Raw genomic sequence first — 8,914 nt, forward strand, 5'->3', positions numbered from 1 at the left:
AAAAGAATAAAAAGTCTCTATACAATTACTGAGTATAGTAAGTCAAAGAAGCTGGAAGTTAAAACAATGAACATAAAACTATATATAGAAATTAACCAACCCTAATATCAGAACGACGCTGAGTATAAAGGAAACAAGACAGCAAAATTATGTAATTAATACATTATATCGCATGCCATATTGTATTCTATGCCAGGCATTCGCAAGGTTGGGTCCCCAGATGTTCTTGGACTTCAGCTCCCATAATCCCCAACCAAAGGCCGCTGGGGCTGGGGATTATGGGAGCTGAAGTCCAAGAGCATCTGGGGACCCAACCTTGAGAATCCCTGTTTTATACTAAGCATGGCAGCAACATATCCCGCGAGTGGAGGCAACATACATATAGGCATTCGAATGTTTAGTTCTTAATGAACTCTAAACGAATTTTGCTAGCTGTAAGGCAGAACTGAGCCACATTAAAGGATCTAGAGCAGGCCTGCACAACATAAGGATTCAGCCCACAGGGACTATTTGACTGGCCCCCCAGGTATCCTGCAGCCACACAAGAACTGGAAACTGGAAGCTGCCTTATAGCGCCCTCCTGTGCATGCTTTCTCAGAAATACGCCCCATGGTGTACCCAGTGAGGCTTACTCCCACGTAAGCATGTCTAGCATTGCAGCCTAAAAGCAACAATTTAGGGAGAGGAGAGGACTTGGCATTTGTTTGGGGCTGGCATGCACTCCAGGGGCCCCACTGATTGAGCAGGGACAGGCCCTATTCTCTGGCCCCTCTCCTTGGTTGAAACTATGGGTCTATTGACAGGGGGAATAGACCCACAAGTAAGTATTTTTCTTTCAGGGAAGAGGAATATATGTAGTAGGTTTTCAATAAGAATCAATTGGGTTGACACTTCATGAACAGTATTGCAAAGCACTTGTAAAAATCATTTACAAAAAATCTTGTAAAAATTTAACAGATGTTTTAAAGTGCCCTTACCTTTGCTCCAAGTCCTTTGCTCCCTTTCCTTTGCTCCCTGAGTCCTTTGCTCCCTGAGTCCTTTGCTGAGTCCTTTGCTCCCTGAGTCCTTTGCTCCTTGAATCCTTTGCTCCCTGAGTCCTTTCTCCCTGAGTCCTTTGCTGAATCCTTTGCTCCCCGAGTCCTTTGCTCCCTGAGTCCTTTGCTGAGTCCTTTGCTCCCAGAGTCCTTTGCTCCCTGAGTCCTTTGCTCCTTGAATCCTTTGCTCCTTGAGTCCTTTCTCCCTGTCCTTCACTGAATCCTTTGCTCCCCGAGTCCTTTGCTCCCTGAATCCTTTGCTCCCTGAGTCCTTTGCTGAGTCCTTTGCTCCCTGAGTCCTTCGCTCCCTGAGTCCTTTGCTGAGTCCTTTGCTCCCTGAGTCCTTTGCTCCTTGAATCCTGTGCTCCCTGAGTCCTTTGCTGAGTCCCTTGCTCCCTGAGTCCTTTGCTCCTTGAATCCTTTGCTCCCTGAGTCCTTTCTCCCTGAGTCCTTTGCTGAGTCCTTTGCTCCCCGAGTCCTTTGCTCCCTGAATCCTTGTGGCATTTCTCACTTGTAATTTATTCTGCACAATATATATCCTGTGATTTTCTTTGGTAGAATACAGGAGGGGTTTCCCATTGCCTCCTCCTGCACAGTCTGAGATGATGCATTTCAGCACCTTCCTATATCGCTGCTGTCCGATACAGGTATTTCCCATAGTCTGGGAAACATACCAGCGGGGATTCGAACCGGCAACCTCTGTCTTGCTAATCATGTCATTTCCCCGCTCCGTCATTAGGGGTGTGTTTGTGTATGTATGTATACACACACACACACACACACACTCTCTCTCTCTCTCTCTCTCTCTCTCCCCCCCCCAGAGTGGTTTATACAGCAAAATGAATGAATGAGCGAATCTGCCTGCCCCAGAAGAGCTCACAGTCTAAAAAGAAAAACAATGGGGAAGGCACCAGCAAAAGCCACAGTGAGGGGCGCTGAGCTGGTATGCATAGGGCCAGTTGTTCTCCCCCGGCTGCTAAATATGAGAGAGAGCTGCCAGTTTTAAAAGGGATTCTTTGCCCAATTAACAGGTCTAATGCTTTCCCTGTCCCAGAAGACGTCACAATCTAAGAAGCGGTGTCCCAGCGACAGCCACTGGGAGGATGCTGGGCTGGGCTTCATGGGGACAGTTACTCTGCCCTGGCGAATATAAATGGAGAAATAAATAGAGGAGAGCGTCCACTTCAAAAGGTGCCTCGTTGCCCAGGTGGCAGGGATGACTGCTAAACTGTGTGCCCCATGAGGACCTGAAGATGGCTCCCTGTCCCAAAGGGGCACCTAAAACTATATACAAGAGAGACATTGACAACAGTCCCCACAGGAGGGATGCTGTGCTGGGCTGAAAAGGGACAGTTGCTCTCCCCTGCTTGGTAGGGGAGAGCCACCAATTTGGGAAGGTGAGCCTTGGACCAGTGAGGAGGGGCCACTGAACGAGGCCAGCCTTTGCCCGACGAGGAGGCAGGCAGCCCATTTATTATCCTTGATCAGAATCTGCCCCCCCCCCGCTGCCTTTTTGGCCAAAAGGGTTCCCTGAATAGGTTACATTGTAACAAGGAGAAGGAAATGGTTCCCTGCCCCAGGGGGCTTCCAATCTAGGAAGGAAGGCAGGAGTGACCCCAGCAACCACCACTGGGGTTTGACTAGGGTGAAAATATAAGAGAGCTAAAATATAAGCGAGCGCCCACTTTGAAAGGTGCCTCTTTGCCCAGTTGAGAAAGATTGTGCCGTTGAGTTGGTGTCGACTCCTGGCGACCACAGAGCTGTGTGGTTTTCTTGGTAGAATACAGGAGGGGTTGACCATTGCCTTCCTCCCGCGCAGTATGAGATGACGCCTTTGCCGTTGTCACTGAAGCGAGCAGCCGCCTCCAGCACCTTCCTATATCGCTGCTGCCCAAAATCGGTGACTACAAATATATATTTTCTAGGCACAGGATGGAAAGCACACCAGCGGGATTTCGAACTAACAGCCTCTTCATCCATCCATCAATTCATTTTTACACTTATATCCTGTTATATCCTGTTATATCCTTATATCCTGTTATCTCCTCCGAGGAGCTCAGAGCGGTGTACATGGATATGTTTAACCTCACAACAACCCTGTGAGGTAGGTTAGGTTGAGAGTTAAGTGACTGGCCCAGAGTCACCCAGTGAGTTTCATGGCTGAATGGGGATTTGAACTTGGGTCTTCCCAGTCCTTCCCCACTGCACCACTAGCAGGGGTTAATGAAGCAAGATAATACGAAGGGTTCTGAGCATCTTCAAATGCTGTAACGTTATAGCAGTAAAAATTTAACAGAGACACAGAGCATTGACACATGTAGTGTATTTCTGAAAAAATACCAAGGAAATTTCAAGTACCAAAAAACCTTCAGTTTAACTTTCTCTCCAGGAGATATTTAAAGATGGTTAGGAAAGTTCTGAGGAGGCGTATGCTGGCGTGAAGGTGATGGCCCACAGTGGGAGAGGAAGAAGAATCAGATAGAAGTTAACCTGGTTTGCATTTGAATGGGAGACTCGGTGTGTGAGCACTGTAAGATATTCCCCCTCAGGGGATGGAGCTGCTCTGGGAAGAGCTGAAGGTTCCCAGTTCCCTCCCTGGCAGCATCTCCAACGAGACAGGGCTGGGAAAGAGACTCCAGCCTGCAACCTTGGAGAAGCCGCTGCCAGTCTGTGAAGACAATACTGAGCTAGATGGACCAACAGTCTCTGGCAGCTTCCTATGCAGGACACAGTGATACATCAATTTATTTCCACTTCAGACAGAATTCCTACTTTGCGCTCAGTCCAAGAAAGTGCACAGAACCATCCTTTAAAAAAGCACACAGGTTTATTGCATATCAATCTCATGTATAAATCCGTTGTAGCATTGGAAAGATTACATTTGGTATACATTCCTATTCTACAGCATTAACCTCAAAATCAGCGCTTTCTATTCATTATTTTTAAAGGAATTTCTCTACACAAGTACATCTGTTTTTCATCTTTTTTTTATCACAAGCGTCAAAGTGAAATTTTTGCAAAATCGCTTTTTATTTTAATTATATTCTACACATCATCTCTCTCTCTCTCTCTCTTTTTAAACTTCATTTATTCTTCCAAAGCGATTCCATATTAATTCATAACTGCCACTTATTTAAAATTTTCCTTGACAGTTCGAGGCTTCTAGCCCCAACGCAAAAAAACAAAACAAAAAACAAGAACAAAACAAAACAAAAAAAACCCCAAACGAAACGAACAAAAGAAAAACCCCTAATCACATATACAGTAAGTGCATCTACTGAATTTTTTTTTTAATAAAAATTTCACAAACGGACACAATGACTGCTAAACACGTCATGCACGGTTTTACTTATAAACAGAACAGAAGCAATATACACTCCAGATTGCCAAGGGACTTAGCACCTTTCCTCTTTCGCAATGTTTTTAAAACATTATTTGAAAAAACCAGACATTTACAATTGATTTTTTTTTAAAAAAAGACAACTTTACAGTTCTAACAGAAATAAAATTATCCTAGATCAAAATTTGTATATTGTAACAATGGTAGGATTGAGAAGGACAGGTGACAGATACACATATCATAATCTTGCTACCATTATATATATAAGGTTTAAGAAGGGAAAAAAGAAAAATTACATCCTTTTGCAGGCAGGCAATGGGCATAAAACAGCTTTCATTCTGAAGATAGCAAGAAAAGATAGCTTAGATTTTCTGGCATATCTACACTATAAACCTGTGTTGGTTTTCTGTTGGTTTAACCGTACTGAGTCCCCCCAAAGAACCTTGGGAATTATAGTTTGACGAGAGAATCCTAAATTCAAAACCCCGAGATCCACCTTCATACAGAACAACAGTTCCCAGGGTTCTCCTTGGGGGGAACGGAATGATTATTAAACTAGTTTAAAGTCTCTGGTGTAGATAGGCCCACAGTTTAGAAAACTGTGTTCTCTTGTGATTTGCTGGTTTGTGGAGGGGGGCGGGAATCAAAGCTGCCGTATTTCTTTGCAAAAACATCATTCTAAAAGTGGTATCAAAGACCAAGGAATTAAAGACACACAGAAAAAGAAAAGGCGGGGGAATCACACTGACTGAAGCAAAATAAAACCTTTTAATCACAGTATCTGTTAAATATGAAGAAGGAAAAAAGTTCCATGGCTTTGTCAATCACACTACTGACCATTATAGAAGAAAAGTATTTCGCCCACATATAATCTGTAGAGGTGCAAGTGAATTGCATCATTCCTTCATAATTTTTTTTAAAAAGTCCCTACCCACCCTCCTTCCTCCTATGACTACTACAAAGAAAAGAGAGCAAAAATTACAGCATCTTAAAACAATGAATGTTACGTCAGTAGATTGCAGTACGTCAGAAAGAAACGCATTCCAGTGCTTGTATGCTTCATTTATTCGAGCCTAAACGGGTACGGGGGCATGATCCGGCAGAGCATTCCCTTGCGCAAGCCTCCTTGAAACGGACGGGTGCCATGTCCCATGTGTCCTTCAGCCGCTCCTGTGCATTTCACGGATGCCCGCGCGAGGGAATGCCGTTCCGGACAGCCCCATTGAACAAGTGCTTTTCAGAATCCTTCACCCAAAATACAGACATCAGAAATCAAGGAGGCGGCTTCCGCCCCACTCATGGGATCCTCTAAGTGCTGATTTGGGGCTGTGGGGGAAAGCTTAATGAGAAAAAGTGTCTCGGTGTCCATCAGGACGTACAGTCGGACCATTGTAGCTCTGCCTTGCTTTTACTCTTCGCAGTACAATATCTTTAACTCGTGTTCGCCGCCCCACACCGCCTCCAGCCACCCCGGTCCTGATTTGCTGGCTGTTACTGGCCCGGAGAAATGGCAGCCAACTGAGACCAAAAGGTGCCTGGGGGAGCCATGCCCCAAAGCCACCAGCTTAGATGCAAATGTTTGCGGTGCCGTGCTACATTCCCACGCCTCGTCAGTGCAACAGTGCGGATTCCCTGGGCTGCTTCATCCTCTGCCTACACGGGTCTCTGCTCTGATCTTTGGCGTGCCAAGAGAGATCACACACATAACTGCCCCTACTTTTGATGTGCTTCTTCCAGGGCTCATCCCGCCGTCTTGTTGGGCTCAGGGAGTGGGCTCCGCCCTGATTCGAGCTCTGTGACCCCGTGGCACATCTTCATAACGTGGCCCGGCTGGCCTAGAGGTGAAGCACCGTCTAAGAGGCTGCAATGGTGCAGTCGCTAGAAGCGAGAAACCCACTCATTCAGAAATGGGCAGCGATCTGTGGCTGCAGGAACGCACTCCGAGGGGATGTTCAACCCTGCCACCCAGGGGGCCTTGCTCTCTAGGGCTGGGGTTCCCAACTGTGGGTCCCCAGACAAGCCAGTTCCAGACGCCAGAACTGCCTAGGACATGCCTGCTCAACTTAGACCCCTCCCCCGGCTGTTTTTGGACTACAACTCCCATACTCCCCAGCCACAGCGGCCAAGAGCCAGGGTTCATGGGAGTTGTAGGCCAACATCTGCAGGAGGGCCGAAGTTGAGCAGGCCTGGTGTAGAGCTATCCAAGGTGCACATGAGAAGCCCCATCTGGCTTCCTAATCGCGTTTCAAGCCTTGTTGAAATGAGTCGGACTTTAAGACACCTTTCAAGAAACCTCTTTCCCCAGAGACGCCACCATGCCAAATGGAATCTCGCTCATGCTCAGCTCACGTCTTCCAAACGCAGGGGCACGTGCACGGCAAAAGAGACCCTCACACTTCTTTGCGCCTGAAGGCATCTATAGAGTGAGTGTGAACCTCTCTTCTCCTGCAAGGACGGCTGAATCACTCCGTGTCTGAACCGGCAGACACCCTCTGGACAACGCCCAACTCTCTGTGTGCAGCCTACATACAGCCTCTACCGTACAGGCAATAGGCTTGTCCGCACAGTTGGCAAGTGGGCAAGACTCACATCCTGCTCACCTTCGTGAGCTAGGCCCGCTCCCGATTTTTGGCCGTGTGTGTGTTGAAAGCTAGGCCGGAGGAAGGGGAGGTGTTTATCCAGCCCTTTTGACCCAGCATATTAGCAAGGTGGGAGGAAATGCTGCCGCAGCCTGTGCTCATCTCCTGCATGATAACATTCCCCTCGTCTGACCTAGCTTTCAGCTCACGTGTGGCCAAAAATCGGGGGCACCCAGAGCTCGCGGACTAAGGTAGGGATCTGTATTATGCTAGTTCTGATTGGGAGGACAGCCCTGGGATCTGAGAAGTGGTGGTGTTTACAATGCCTCTAGAATGGGGCTGGCAAAGGGCTGTCGCGTATCAGGCTTGTCCACGCAACGCAGTTGTCTGAATCCAGGTTTAATGTGGGTTTAATCATTAGTGGGATTGTGTGAACCCAGGCCAAGGTGGTTTATGGCCTGAGAGTCTCACCCTGGCGTGGCTTCACACAATCACGAGGATGCCGGGAACCCACGTTAAACCTAGACCCCAAGAACTGCAGTTGTGTGGACAAGCCTCCAGTGTTGTCCGTCTTGAAGCGTCCTGCTGTGCTGACCACCCAACCACAGTGCTGCGAAGCACACAGGTGTGGATGCAGTTTGCATGTCCACCCAAATAGCATGGCATGCACACCTGAGGCAAGTAGACGCATATGTGCCAAGGGGCCCGCATTAGTTATGGCTTTTTGCTGCACTGGCAAACTCTCATCTGCTGCCACGTAAGGTGCAAGGCGGCTGGGGTTGCCACCTTGAATCAATGGCTGCATTCACACGTAACGCAGAACTGTGGCTAGCCCCCCCGGTTCGCTTACCTGTCCACATTCGGACGTATCGCCCAGGACCCGAACTGCAGTCAGGGAGACTGCGGAGAGGAGGAGGGAACGGGCTGCCATGCATCCTCCTCCACATGAAGGACAGCTGCAGCAGCCAATCGGAACGGAGAGAGGGAGGAGCTTCCTTAAGAACTTAAGTTTTAAGTTCTGAATTTGGACGTACAGCAGGTGGCTGCAAACCTCAGGTAGGAGCAGCAAAACGTACAACAAACTGAGGGTCCAAATTGGAGTTTGGGGAGGGAAACCTAGGGTCGCTTTTTCCAAAGGGGCAGAGGTTCCATGTATTTGGACATACAAGAAACCCAACCTTTGTCCCATTTAACCCCAGTTTCCCGTTACGTGCAAATGAGGCCAATGAATTGGTTAGAAACAGCCATTAAAGATTGTCTAAGGTGCCCTGAATTCACTGAGCAGCAGATTTTTTAAAAACAAGCTAATAATTTTTGATGTGAGAACTTACAAAAATTGGATGGGACAGGCATAAACTTAGAAAAAGTGTCTGCGCTTTCTCTCTCCAACTCTCTCTCTCTCTCTCTCTCTCTCTCTCTCTCTCTCTCTCTCACACACACACACACACACACACACACACACACACACACACACACGAGCAAACGTCTCTTCTAAGGTACTGTCTGACATAACGCATCTCTGCATCATCTAAAACAAGAAACTGCTTTTGTCTTTTTGTTTACATGCACCTTTTTTGCAGATCAATGGATTGGTTTATCAACCAAAAACTTCATTGACTCAGATTCCTCTGGTTGCATGACATGCCTAGAAGTCTTAACGGGAATGGAAGAAAGGAGCAGGTGAAGGGAGGGGGAAGGATCTTTGGGCCGTCTACAGGATCCTGAAACCAGCCATTTATTTTGGGTGCTGACAGTTCTAAGGGTAATCAAATGCCTGCATGTTATCCACGGATCTAATTGGCTATTGCTTCCCTCAACCATTCTCTCGCACACACTCCTTAGCACCAAGATGATTAGGGACAGAGATCATTTCTGTTGGCAATGGATTACCAATGCATGGAAAAGACCATCAAACTACTGGCCAAGCAAGTGACTGCCACTGCCCCACACGGGAAAGAAGA

Source organism: Hemicordylus capensis, chromosome 16 (assembly GCF_027244095.1).
Source record: "Hemicordylus capensis ecotype Gifberg chromosome 16, rHemCap1.1.pri, whole genome shotgun sequence".
Classification (NCBI taxonomy): domain Eukaryota; kingdom Metazoa; phylum Chordata; class Lepidosauria; order Squamata; family Cordylidae; genus Hemicordylus; species Hemicordylus capensis.